Source organism: Mobula birostris, chromosome X, assembly GCF_030028105.1.
Source record: "Mobula birostris isolate sMobBir1 chromosome X, sMobBir1.hap1, whole genome shotgun sequence".
NCBI lineage: Eukaryota > Metazoa > Chordata > Chondrichthyes > Myliobatiformes > Myliobatidae > Mobula > Mobula birostris.
In genome coordinates this window covers 26,731,777-26,746,363 of record NC_092402.1, presented here as the reverse complement: position 1 = coordinate 26,746,363, position 14,587 = coordinate 26,731,777, and the positions used below count along the sequence as shown (strand labels likewise).

Sequence of the window (14,587 nt, the reverse complement as noted above, 5' to 3'; positions counted from 1 at the left end):
CAGGAATGTGATGATAAATACACAGCCTATATAAAGTAGATATAATAAAGATTAAGCCAAAACCGATTCCTGGGGTTAAAAAAATAGGCACGCGTGCGCACACAGGTGCCCGCGCAAGGCTTCATGGTCATGGTAGTCTTTCTCGGGGTGAACAGAAATGTCCCGGGATTTGACTGCTACTTTTGTCCGTTATTTGGGAGTGAGAAAGTTGGCAACCCTAGTGAGGTGTCAGTAAGTCAGCTCCTGTACTTAGATTTAATAATTTTCATCTGAGAAAATGCAGTTTCACATAGATAAGTAGGCACCGACTTTTAGTGCTATAAAACCAACGCGCATTGCTTGGCCCCATTAGTAGTAACTGCCACCAATTTATGAATGGGGATGTCATTTACACGGACATTTTTTAAAACTCATTATAAATATCCTCACCTCTCGTTCTTTCCTTTAATTGCAAAAGAGTGAGGACGTCCTTCTTTGTTGTAAAATCCTGGAAAGCCATTCTGACAAATACAACAAGCTGAGCTGTTTGCATTACATCCAGGGATTCATCGAACTGTAGTGAAAAATATTTACGTCCTCTGACGGTGCCTCTACCCTCCTTGTCACTGTTGCAGGGCCACGCGGTATATTATGTATTGCGGTTGTGATGTCGTTTTTGTTTTTAAAGTCATTAAAAACAGTCTCTGCGGTAATGACCATTGCTTCCTTGAATAAATCGCCATCTGTAAAGGGCTTCTTGTGTTTAGCCAAAAGGTGACTTACACGAAATGATGCTTCAATAGCAGCCTTATTTTGAGCAGCACATTTTGTGAAAACTGATTGCTGGGCCTTCAACACCAATTGCAGCTCAACTTTCCAGGCACGAATTGCGCTCTTTGAGGGTTAGGTGTCTCTAAATTCCTGGTGGTTGGTGTTACGGTGCCGCTCCAGATTCCCTCTTTCAGTCAGTGCTTGTGTTTGGTGGCACAACATACATACACACTTGTCTTTCACCAAGGTAAATAGAAATTCCTCTTCCCATTCTGGATGGAATTTGTACATTTTCACCTTCTTTCGTGGAGCCTCCTCTATGCTATCAGGATATCACGAGTGATTGCCGATTACATTGCCTCTGATCTGGGCCGACATTCACCAAATCAATTAGCTTGTTTATTTTAGCTTTTTTTTCTTAAAAATGTGCTGTGTGCATCCCGACTACCACTGCACCGGCCCGGAGGTTGGGGACACTGCCATATATTGATGTTTGCGACAGTCTGTACTCTTATCTAAGCAACACACATCAAAGTTGCTGGTGAGCGCAGCAGGCCAGGCAGCATCTCTAGGAAGAGGTACAGTCGACGTTTCAGGCTGAGACCCTTCGTCAGGACTAACTGAAGGAAGAGTGAGTAAGAACCATTTTGACATGCGGCTTCCTCTACTGTAAAGATGAAGCCACACTCGGGCTGGCGACCCCTAGCTTATTCGTTCGTTGTCAATGTCTTGCCGTTGCTGTCCTCAGATCGGTTAAGCTGATCTCACATCTCTTAAGCTGGTGGTGTCGCTCACTCTCACGCGAGAGATTGATAGTATACATCCAACCACAGATCCATGGTCTCGCGAGACTAACGGATGCCACACACACACATTGTGCTTTTACAAGCTAGCGTCGGCCTGGCACGTGCATTATTTTGGTGGTGTGGAAAATGGATCGATTTTTAGTGTGAAAACGACCTCATGCAGAGGAATCAGTGGTGTCTCAGCCTGAGCCTGTCTTAATCGAAAGTGACATGCAGAAAGGAGTAAGTGGGGATGAGGACGACAGCAGTTCATCAAAGGAGTGTGAGGGCGAAGTAGAGGAACAAGAAATGGAGCGGGATTCGGAAGAGAACGTGGGTGAAGCTGCTCTTAGTTCTAGTGGGAATACTGGTAGTGATGTTAGCCAGCAGCCTGAGGAAGGACCCGGTCGGCCGCCATTGAAAAAGTACCCTTCGCTGCTTGCAACAGTTTGGCAATCAGCAAAGGAGTTTTATTTGTGGCTGGTTTGGCTGACTGGAATATTTGATCACGAAAGGTATTACGTTCTGTTTTGCATGCAGGCATTTCCTGTGTGGAGGACATGGGTTCCATTCTGAGTCTACCTTCACTGTCACCGGTTACTGCAACTGGCGGAAAGCTACAACAGCTTTCAAAACCAAACATGTAAGTGCAGTTCATAAGTTTGCTATGGAGGCATGGGCTGAATTCAGATTGAGAAAACAAGACGGTTCAAGATTGGGAAATTTGCTTGACAAAGGAAATGCAAAGATTGTCCAAGAAAATCGTGAGTATATGGGAGCAGTGGTTGAGTCTCTAGCAAGGACAGACAGTGAATGACACAGTGGAATTTCTAGCTCCAATGAGACCCTACCGCGATGCATTGATAGATTTATACAAACTAATCTGCATATCACTGACTCTACCTGTGACATTTGCCTCATGCAAATGGAGTTTCTCTTGCCTCAGACGCCTCAAAAACTACCTAAGGAATAACAGCGGCGATGCTCGGAACAGCAACTTGGCCCTGTTGGCCATAAACAGCTGGAGGACCAAAGCACTTGACATTCAGAAAATCATTGAGGCTTTCACCACCAATCACAACAACAGACGGATTGTGCTTCTCTGAAAACATCAATGGTGAGTGCAGTTGATTTTTTAAAAAAATTTGGGCTAAGACTAATGCTGATTATTATTATTATTTTGTGGTGGATACCCCATAGTCCTTATGTTTCCTGAAAATCCTAAACTATTACATTTACTGCTATTAAGCCGATTGGTTTTGCTTAGACTTCCAAGTGGTGGTTGTGTTGATTTTTGTTTTAAGTTTAGTAGCTGAATTAATTGAGGTATTGCATGGTCAGAGTACGATTTGTCCAACTCCTGGTAAAGCCTTGCATCTGTTGTTTGCCTTATTTGACTTTAATAACGGTGTATCTTTTGGCATTGTCTGTCTCCGTAATGTGAATAGCAGTGGACATTGTGGGTTAGTGTTGTGTTTTTCAGTTGAAAAGCACACATTTGACGCTGATTGCGGGTTTGATGCGTGATTCACGTTGTGTGCTGTGGGTCGGATGCTCTGTTGGTTTGTTTGTTTATGCTCTGTGTAGCCCGGGTTGTCTCCGATGCTGTTGACACTGTAACAGTTCACTCCTATATTAGATCTACCAATTGCTGTTGCTTGTGAATCAACAGAGGCATCTATAGTAGGCACATGATGCTTGAAACTGACTTTTGAACGCCGCGCGCCTGGCCTTGCGAATACATATTACCACACAGCACATTGCTCAGCACCATCACTGAATAATTCAGCCCCACTGTAGCACCAGCAAGAAAAAGTCTCTGGCACTGTGCAGTTCCCACCCGAACTGATGGCAATGCAACAGAACATGTGAAATCTTCTGGGTTCTAGTACAGGTTTAGTTTACTGACCACATTAAGATAGCTACACTGACTTTTCCAGGATATCCCACATGTTACTGAATCGATCAGGTACACTCTCATCCAAGTGCACATGTACCAGAAACCACTCTGCTGACTGGGCTGCATCTACCCTCACCCCCACCATGAGAGCTATACCAAAGTACTTGGCCAGGAGCCTCCCAGTCTTGGCAATGCTTTGCCTCCTCTTCTCTCCCATGCCCAGATTTGTTATCACAAACACAGCATCAGCTGCCAAAACATTCAGCAACACTTTGGTGCCTCAAATTGTTGTTGTGGTCATTAAAGCTGTCAACTCTCAGACGCATCATTTTTCTCAGTTTCAAAATTGATTTTCTTTTCTTCATTCACAGGACATCCATTCTTTACATCCTGATCACCAACGTAAAATCTATGCACATGCACGTCTTTATATTCCAACTGTGGGTTGTGGAGGAGATGTAGAAAAAAACATGAAAGAACAGAGAGAACTGTTAGAATTCCATTAAAATTGCACAGATACATCATTAACTTCCTTCATTGTTTTTGAAATAGTCCTTTTCTACTTCGATGTGCAGATTATTTAGATTCCTTCAGTTAGATTTGCTATACTTACTAAGTTTTATTTTAAATTGTCTCTGCTTTTGAAATGCCAGACAAAAATTTACCTACTGGTCAGAGCTGTGAGGCTGGGTTTAAAGGTTTAAAGGTACATTTGTCTTCACCCCATCCTCCCACCACCCTACCAGGGATAGGGTTCCCCTTGTCCTCCCCTACCACCCCACCAGCCTCCTCATTCAGCACATAATTCTCCAAAACTTCTGCCATCTCCGACTGGATCCCACCACCAAAGCACATCTACCCCTCACCTCACTTTCTGCTTTCCGTAGGGATCGCTCTCTACAGGACTCCCTTGTCTATTCGTCCCTCCCCACTGATTTCCCTCCTGGAACTTATCCTTGCAAGCAGAACAGGTACTACATCTGCCCCTACACCTCCTCCCTCACTACCATCCAGGGCCCTGAACAGTCCTTCCAGGTGAGGCGACAGTTCACCTGTGAGTCCGTTGGGGTCACCTACTGTGTTTGGTGCTCCCGGTGTGGCCTCCTGTATATCAGTGAGACCCGACGTAGATTGGGAGGCAGCTTTGTCAAGCATCTACACTCCATCTGCCAGAACAAGTGGGATCTCCCAGTGGCCACCCCCTCCATTAGATCGATTCTCTTGTGTACAGCTTGAGCAACACAAGCCCTTCGTTCATCATAGAAGCTGAATGTTGATAGTTGCATAAGTGTTCATGAAAAGATATACTTAGACTAAGACTAAGAATGTCACTAACCACAGGAGAATTAATTACCTTGCAGATTTTTCTCCCACAGATGTAGATGTTAATCCAGCTGCTTATGAACATGATATAAAAGCTGAACCAAGCACACGTAAAAGCAAAATTGCTTTAGTGTTCTCTTTATTCTTTGAAGTGTGTGTAATGTTAGCAAGGTTAGCAGTTATTGCTCATTCCTGAATGTTTCAGGAGGGTGGAGGTGAGCCACCTTGACAGTGGAAAAGTATGTATGGAACTGAAGGAGATAGCGGAGGTACTAAATGAATACTTTGCTTCAGTAGTCACTACGGAAAAGGACCTTGGTGATTGTAGGGATGACTTACAGCAGACTGAAAATCTGGAACATATGGACATTAAGAAAGAGGATGTGCTGGAGCTTTGGGAAAGTATCAAGTTGGACAAGTCTCCGGGACCGGATGAGATGTATCCCAGGCTACTGTAGGAGGCAAGGGAAGAGACTGCTGATCCTCTGGCGATGATCTTTGCATCATCAATGGGGACAGGAGAGGTTCCAGAGGATTGGAGCGTTGCAGATGTTGTTCCCTTATTCAAGAAAGGCAGTAGAGATAGCCCAGGAAATTATAGACCAGTGAGTCTTACCTCAGTGGTTGGTAAGTTGATGGAGAAGATCCTGAGAGGCAGGATTTATGAACATTTGGAGGGGCATAATATGATTAGGAATAGTCAGCATGGCTTTGTCAAAAGCAAGTCGTGCCTTACGAGCCTGATTTAATTTTTTGAGGATGTGACGAAACACATTGATGAAAGTAGAAAAGTAGATGTAGTGTATATGAATTTCAGCAAGGCATTTGATAAGGTACCCCATGCAAGGCTTATTGTGAAAGTAAGGAGGCAACGGATCCAAGGGGACCTTGCTTTGTGGATCCAGAATTGGCTTGCTCGCAGAAGGCAAAGAGTGGTTGTAGACGGGTCATATTCTGCATGGAGGTTGGTGACCAGTGGTGTGCCTCAGGGATCTGTTCTGGGACCCCTTCTCTTTGTGATTTTTATAAATGACCTGGATGGGGAAATGGAGGAATGGGTTAGTAAATTTGCTGATGACACAAAGGTTGGGGGTGTTGTGGATAGTGTGGAGGGCTGTCAGAGGTTACAGCGGGACATCGATAGGATGCAAAACTGGGCTGAGAAGTGGCAGATGGAGTTCAACCCAGATAAGTGTGAGGTGGTTCAGTTTGGTAGGTCAAATATGATGGCAGAATATAGTATTAATGGTAAGACTCTTGGCAGTGTGGAGGATCAGAGGGATCTTGAGGTCCGAGTCCACAGGACACTCAAAGCTGCTGCACAGGTTGACTCTGTGGTTAAGAAGGCATACGGTGCATTGGCCTTCATCAACTGAGGGATTGAGTTCAAGAGCCAAGAGGTAATGTTGCAGCTATATAGGACTCTGGTCAGACCCCACTTGGAGTACTGTGCTCAGTTCTGGTCACCTTACTACAGGATGGATGTGGAAACTATAGAAAGGGAGCAGAGGAGATTTACAAAGATGTTGCCTAGATTGGGGAGCAGTTGTGTAGGAGGAATTTTACTCATCATTGATATCATAAACGTGCATTTCTGTCAAGATTCAGCGCAAGTGCATGGGATTGAGCGTTGTGCAGTTATTCCTATTCCTGACCTTTTAGTGGAAGGGAGGCCACTTGTGGAGCAGCTGTACCTGGCTGGATCTGGAACATTGCTCGAGGAACTCCAGCAGTGAGTTCCTGAGGTAGAGGCGAGTGACATCATAATATGTTTTTTTAATTGATCAAACTAAAAATGACGTATGAGAAAATATCTTTGGAAAAAATATTGCATATGACATGAGTAAATGAAAATCATTTACCTAGTTTTGTTTAAATTTATGAAATAAAAAAACCATAGTTTAAATAGACAGGGAATCCGTGCACTTTGAGATGCAAGTATATCTGGAGGGAAGTCAATTTATTTGTAAAGACAGCTTGGTATCTTTCGGGAGTTGGAGAGTGGTGATGGAAAAAATAGGTGTCAAAATGTTGCAACATGAGTGGAATGAAATTTCAAATGGGAGCAGCGCTTCATCATTTATACACTTCATCTCAACTGAATGAGATCCATGAGCTTAATGCTGTGCACACTGATTACTGTCTGGCTGCAGGCTTAAATAAGTTTAATAGGAAGGACAAAAGATACTTCTCAGTCTGTTATAGGTGATACTGATTTATTCATCACATGTGAACAACCTTGGTTTAACTGCCTGGCTGCATTCTACTGAAGCCATCTCTTTGGTCGTGAGCTGGCAGTTGTAGTTGAATGTCTGTAGTCATTTGTTGAGTGAGGAGATTGTACCTTTGGGAATCAGCTCCAAAATTCTGCCAGTTCTGCTTTGGAATTGTATGAATGACCTCTCAGCATTTTACTGAATGGACTTATTTGGAGCTCGAGGAACTCCAGTAGTGACATCTGTTAGAGTGGATTTCTTTTGGGTAGATGATTTGTTTACACTTAAATGACTTTGGCCACCAGACTTCTATTTTAACTGTTTGACAAAGGACTGTGGATTGAGTCCACCACAATGGGCTTCCTAAAAGGTGTGAATACCAAGTGCTTCTGGTGCCTGATGCTGTAGTTTCGAAGACAGTATTATCTATACATTATAAATATTAATTGTCTTCTATGTTAGCACGTTAAATGCCAAATAAATGTATTGTGGATTGAACTAAAGGCTGTGGATACCAACCCAGACATGTTGGTGTCAAGAAGGAAAGGATGAAATCTGAAGGTGTGATGTTTGTATGTAACTTCAAAAGGAAGCATTGTCTAAGCATTGTCTATAACTTTTAGGTAGCGATTGCCTTTGTGTTTAGCATATAAATATCGAGCCCACATTGAGATAACAGACCTTTCTGCGGAAAGCATCTCCGTCCGTATGATGCCTGCTGTACCTTGTTGTGTCGAATAAAGAAGCTGCTTTGTATCTACCAGTGACTCTGTCTCTCCGATGATTTCATCCACGCTACAACAACATCCCACACAAAACTTCTTTTTCTCTGTCATAATTCCTTTCTCTGTCCCCATCAAGCACCTCCCTCCCCCTATTGAATCTCCCCTCTCCCAAGCCCACACTGGATTTCTTACTGAAAGTGTAAAGGTTCTTTAAGGAGCTTATTGCTTGGATGTTTCTACCCTGCGGAACAGTTGCCTCCAATGGGAGTGTTCTGTAAGGCTAGGGCAATGTTCAGGCAGAGGCTGATAAGTGGTAACAGCTAGGCAATGACCATCTTCAGGCAGAAACAAATTAATGGCCAATTCTTGACATTCATTAACATTTACAGTGCAAACTCCTTCATCATCAGCATTCTAGGAGTCTCCATTGACAAGAAACAACTGAAAAAGAATCAAGTTTATTATCACTGATGTATGTCATGAAATTTGTTCATGGCAGCAGTACAGTGCAATACATTAAAAGTTACAATAAGAAATAGATAGATAGATAGATATACTTTATTGATCCCGAGGGAAATTTGTTTTCGTTACAGCCGCACCAACCAAGAATAGAGCGTAAATATAGCAATACAAAAACCACAAGCAATCAAACAACAAAATGCAAACTATGCCAGATGGAAAATACGTCCAGGACCAGTCTATTGGCTCAGGGTGTCTGACCCTCCACGGGAGGAGCTGCACGTTCGATGGCCACAGGCAGGAACGACCTCCTGTGCCGCCAAGTGTTGTATCACGGTGGAATGTGGCCAAAGTCCAACAGTAAAAAGTTCAATATCCAGTCTGCAAACACGTTCCTCGATCGTAATATGACCCGGATTGCACCATCCATTGTTAGCTAGAACTAAGCACCCAATTCCTTTATGCTTACCGCTCTCAGTGCACTTCTGGTCAGCCGGAACAGTATTACCCACCGAACTCCTCTTCTCCAAAAGTCTCTGTTGTCTCGACCCGGTCCTCTTTCCTCGGCTTTGTGATCCCCCTCTTTGTGTTTTCCTCTGGATTTCAGATATAAAATGTAAATAGTACAAAAAGAGAGCAAAATAGTAATGTGGTGTCCATGCATTCATGGACTGTTCAGAAATCTGGTGAAGGGAAGAAAACGCTTCTTAAAATGTTGAGTGTGCAGCCTCAGGCTCTTGTACTCCCTCCATGATGGTAGTAATGAGAAAAGGGCATGCTCAGGGTGGTGAAGATCCTTAATGATGGATGCCACCATCTTGAGGCACGGCTTTTTGAAGATAGTGGGAGGTTTGTACCTATGATGGAACTGACTGAGTCTACAACCCTCTGCAGCCTCTTTCGATCCTGTGCATTGGAGCTTGCATACCAAGCAGTGCTGCAACCAGTCAGAAGGCTTTGCAAGCCTTTGCAAATTTCTGTAGAAATTTACTGGAGTCTTTGACATACCAAATCTACTCAAACTCCTAATGAAGTATAGCTGCTGGTGTGCATTCTTCATTGTCTAGCCGTGTAAATGCAGGAGCAGGTCAGACTCAGATATCCTAGTAAAGTGACACCCTAAAATCTTTCTATTACCTACAGGGAAGGTGTTAGTAGTGTGACGGAATACTCTCCATCTGCCATGATGTGTGCAGGTCCAACAAAATTCAAAGTCTGTCACTTTCCAGGATAAAGTGACCTGCTGGATTGGCACTCACACACCTTTTTAAACATTCATTCTCTCCACCAGTGACTACCTTGTTTATCATGTATAAAATGTATTGCAGTTACTCATTCAGACTACTCTGACTGAACCTTCCAAATGTATGATCCCTACAACCATGATGGACAAGGATAGCAGGCACATGGTATCACCACCACTGTTTTATACTCCTCCAAGTGAAGCTCCACCTTGCATTGGAAATATGTCTCTTATTCTTCATTGTCACTGAGTCTAGATCCTGAAATTCCTGATTGAGAAGTGCCATGGAAACTCCTCCAACAGAATGACTGAAGTTGTGGAAGAATGCGACTTGGTACCACCTTAAGGAAAATCATAAATAGGTAAAAATGCTGGCCTTCCCACTAATGTTCATATCTTGTAGATGAACAAAATAAACCTGCTTATGCTGAAAATGTGATAAATATTGGTCAAGATACCTGTGACAACTTCTCCACCTTCAAAATATTGCCTTGGTAACTTCCATGCTTATTTGACAGGGCAGTTGACACACTGGTTTGGAGTCACATCTGATGGAGGAAATAATAATAACACCATAAAACCATAAGACAAAGGAGCAGAAGTCGGCCATTCGGCCCATCGAGTCTGCTCCGCCATTTTATCATGAGCTGATCCATTCTCCCATTTAGTCCCACTCCCCCGCCTTCTCACCATAACCTTTGGTGCCCTGGCTACTCAGATACCTATCAATCTCTGCCTTAAATACACCCAATGACTTGGCCTCCACTGCTGCCCGTGGCAGCAAATTCCATAGATTCACCACCCTCTGGCTAAAAAAATTTCTTCGCATCTCTGTTCTGAATGGGCGCCCTTCAATCCTTAAGTCATGCCCTCTCGTACTAGACTCCCCCATCATGGGAAACAACTTTGCCACATCCACTCTGTCCATGCCTTTCAACATTCGAAATGTTTCTATGAGGTCCCCCCTCATTCTTCTAAACTCCAAGGAATACAATCCAAGAGCGGACAAACGTTCCTCATATGTTAACCCTCTCATTCCCGGAATTATTCTAGTGAATCTTCTCTGTACCCTCTCCAACGTCAGCACATCCTTTCTTAAATAAGGAGACCAAAACTGCCCACAGTACTCCAAGTGAGGTCTCACCAGCGCCTTATAGAGCCTCAACATCACATCCCTGCTCCTATACACTATTCCTCTAGAAATGAATGCCAACATTGCATTCGCCTTCTTCACCACCGACTCAACCTGGAGGTTAACCTTAAGGACTCCCAAGTCCTGTTGCATCTCAGAACTTTGAATTCTCTCCTCATTTAAATAATAGTCTGCCCGTTTATTTCTTCTGCCAAAGTGCATAGCCATACACTTTCCAACATTGTATTTCATTTGCCACTTCTTTGCCCATTCTTCCAATCGATCCAAGTCTCTCTGCAGACTCTTCATTTCCTCAGCACTACCAGCCCCTCCACCTATCTTCGTATCATTGGCAAACTTAGCTACAAAGCCATCTATTCCATAATCCAAATCATTGATGTACAACGTAAAAAGAAGCGGCCCCAACACGGACCCCTGTGGAACACCACTGGTAACCAATCAGAAGAGACCAAAAATGTTCATTGTTTTCTCATCATTCATTTACTATTCAACAAAAAAAACACAGAGAAACTTCAAGTAACTCAGGTTTCTAAATATGTATCTGTAATTCTGTATCATGGAATCCGGAGTGTGTGTTGTAATTGGGATGATGATATTAGAGTGCAGTCTGAGAAAGTGCCTTTCTGTGGATTGTAATATGATATTCATCAAGCAAGGCTTAAATCAATGAGCTGTGAAAAAGGCTGAGGAAGCTAAACCTTTCTTTTAACTTGGAAATAATGAAGACTAAAGGCAAGATGTGATCTAAATTATATAATCAGGAATGGAATCAATGGACCAGAATGTCTTTGTGTCAAGTTAAGAAAGTTGAATTAGGAGTTTTGATTGAACAACTGAAGAAAAGGCTAACAGTATTAAAGTAAACAACTGGAATGAGGAGTGACTGGGTTAGATTATTCAGAAAACAGATTTCTGATTCAACTGATGAATGCAGGCTGGCACCCTTAATGTGTTGCATTAAGTTATTAAAAGCACAATTGAATGCAATTTGACTTAATATTTGCATAATATTTCTTACATTGGTAATGCAGGCTATTCATCTGTTTCCCTCTTGTGAAAAATGAGAAGCTGAAGTTATCTTTTAAAATAATTTCGCTTTTTTAATATAGCCATTAGATTGATAATTGTTCCATTTGTGACTTTTTTCTCAATGAGGCAGTGAGATTGAATATCAATAGAATTGAATATCACACCCAAATATTAGTTTCCATATGTGTTTCAGTCTCTACACTTCTCACCATTACCTTTCCCATTTTATTTTGGTTGTTTATTCATAGAATGTGAACCTTTTCCAAACTATTTGACAGCACTCATTCCTCAAGGTCTGTATATTCTGAATTATACATTTTGAGCTTTAACAATGGTTTAATTTCCCTCAGATTCATTCTCATTCAGTCCTCAAGATACTGAAAATATTTGGCAGTTTAAACTTTCCATAAAAGTGCTTCATTCTTGAAGCTGCTTACACAGTCATGAATGTTCTTACAGTTGCTTTCTTTTAAACAGTCTCCTAGAACAATTTCTCATCAAACTACATCAACATTTCTTAACAGTACCTGGCCTCTGTTATAATAGTGAATCTATCTTCTTTCAACAGTTTCTAACTTTCTCCACTTCTTCTTCCAGGTGCCTTTCCATTGTGGGGAGTAGGGCCCTAATGTGCTTAAGAACAGTTGGTCTGCCCTGGAGTTTGGGTATGTGGAAGGTCAGGATGCTCAGGTAAGATTCTGACTGTGATGGTTTATTCTTGTTCAGCAGTGCCTGGGCCTCCTCAGAGTGTTCTCCATTTTTCTACTTCTCTGTCAAAAGTGACGTGATCAAATTGCCTCTCAGAGAACTTGTTGTGAGCAGTCTGTCATTAGTGATCGGCAGATCAGGAATGGCGCTGCCCTGAGCTGGTCCATAACCAATGATAAATGGTTTTTATTTCAATCATTCCTTAATGGACTTCTATAAGGTTAACTTTGTCTCATGAAGTTGATGCTCCCTCTAATCAGCAGTTCCTTCAAGCCTGTAAGCTTGCAATGATCTGCTGACAATCCAATAAGAAAGTGCCAAAGGATTCTCCCTGCCCCTGGTTGCATGTGGAATTGGTAACTGTAGTGGTTAGTTGAAAAATAGCCCAAAACCGCTTAGAGACAAAGTACAGGAATTGATACTGTATGACATGCTCTCAAATAACTGAGATCCAAGTTGAAAAAAGTATGTTCAATCCATTATTACGAAACCAGCAAAGACAAACAATCTTATATCTTAAAACTAACAAAACTAAAGTGAGAAAAGAGGAATAAGAGTAATTAGTGTTCAAATTAGTGGGTCAATAATAAAAAATCCTTTCTCCAGCTGCCTCTAAATAACAAGTACAAAGCATGAATATGTAACTATACTCATTTGCTTCCGCCATGCCAAAACATATGTGACAAATTACCGTAACCCATAATAAACGCACAACACAAAATACAATACAGCGTGACAGAAAATAGACAAATGGCTCCTACAGTAGCTGTGGATTGCTTTATTTACATAGGTTGCAGTGTGCTTGTGCATCTAATACACTCTGCATGGTCTCATTTGAGGACTTTATGGTGCTGTAGAATTGGCCTTCCTTCGAGACCAAGGAAATACCACAATGATTTTCAATACTCCAGATGCAGCCTAACTACAGCAGCAACATAACTCAATGCTTTGACTAATAAAGGCAAGCACGCCACATACTGTAACTTTATAAACTACCCTTTGAACTTGCGTATTCATTTCTGGCCATACCATTATAGGAAAGATTTTGAGGCTTTGGAGAGGGTGCAGAAGAGGTTTACCAGAATGCTGCCTGGATTAGAGGGCTTGTGTTAAAAGAAGAGGCTGGACAGCCTTGGCTTGTTTTCTCTGAGCAGTGGAGGCTGAACAAAGAGTGAAGAGCTGATAGAATTTTATATGATTGAGAAGCCTAGACAAAATGGACGGCTAATATCTTTTTCACAGGGTTGAAATGTCTCCTACAAGAGGGCAAGCACTGAAGGTGAGAGTGGATAAATTCAAAGGAGATGTGTAGTGCAAGTTTTTTTTTTCTACAGAGTGTGGTGGAGGCCTGGCACGTACTACCAGGTGGTAATGGAGGGAAATCCAACAGAAACATTTAGGAGGCACATGAATGCACAGAGAAAGGATAGATACGGCCATTAAGTAGGCAAAGGGTTTAGTTTAGTTAGACATTTAATTAGCACAAATTGTGGACTGAAGAGCCTGCTACTATTTTGTACTGTTCTATGTTCTATTTTAGCATTCAAGCATGGCAACTAAGTCATGTGAATTCATTAACTGGGATTTCTGACACCATGTCACAGTATCTGCATATTAGCTCTCTAAAATAAGAGATACTAATACTAGAACTTGAGTAAGCTTTAAAACCTTCACCTCAATACCTCCTTGTGCAATACCTCTGCAACTTCCTCAGTTGCAGATCCCAGTCAGTTCAGATTGGCAATAACATCTCTTCCCCAGTCTCCATCAGCACAGCTGCACCACAGGACTGTGTGCTTAGCCCCCTGCTCTGCTTGCTGTACACTTACGACTGTATAACCACAGCTCCAATGCTATATCTAAGTTTGCTGATGGACACCACTGTTTTTGGCTGAATTGAATGTGGTGATGAATCAGCATATAGGAAGGAGATTGAAAATCTGGCTGAGTTGTGTCACAACAACCTCTCATTCAATGTCAGCAAGACCAAGGAGAAGATTATTGACTTCAGGAGGAGGAAACCGGAGGTCCATGAGCCAGTCCTCATCAGGGAATCAGAGGAAACTTAAATTCCTCAGTTTTATCATTTCAGAGGATCTGTCCTGGGCCCAGTATATACAGTAAGTGCAATTATGAAGAAAGCACGGCAGTGCCTCTACTTTGTTAAAAAGCTTGCATGATATCTCAAACTTTGACAAATTTCTATATATGTGTTGCATTACAGCCTGGTATGGAAACACCAATGCCCTTGAATGAAAAATCCTACAAAAAGTAGTGGATTATGGCCCAGTCCATC

The 14,587-nt window shown here is 42.3% G+C and overlaps 1 long non-coding RNA gene across 1 annotated transcript in view; it reads left to right on the top strand.

Annotated features, from left to right (window-relative positions):
* The first annotated feature begins 2,111 nt into the window (after positions 1 to 2,111).
* Positions 2,112 to 14,587, top strand: part of LOC140191396 (uncharacterized) — a 29,940-nt gene continuing 17,464 nt past the window's right edge. The window contains exons 1-3 of the long non-coding RNA XR_011883819.1: positions 2,112 to 2,652; positions 9,658 to 9,763; positions 12,181 to 12,273. This is a non-coding gene — a long non-coding RNA (uncharacterized lncRNA). The remainder of the gene's footprint in view (positions 2,653 to 9,657; positions 9,764 to 12,180; positions 12,274 to 14,587) is intronic.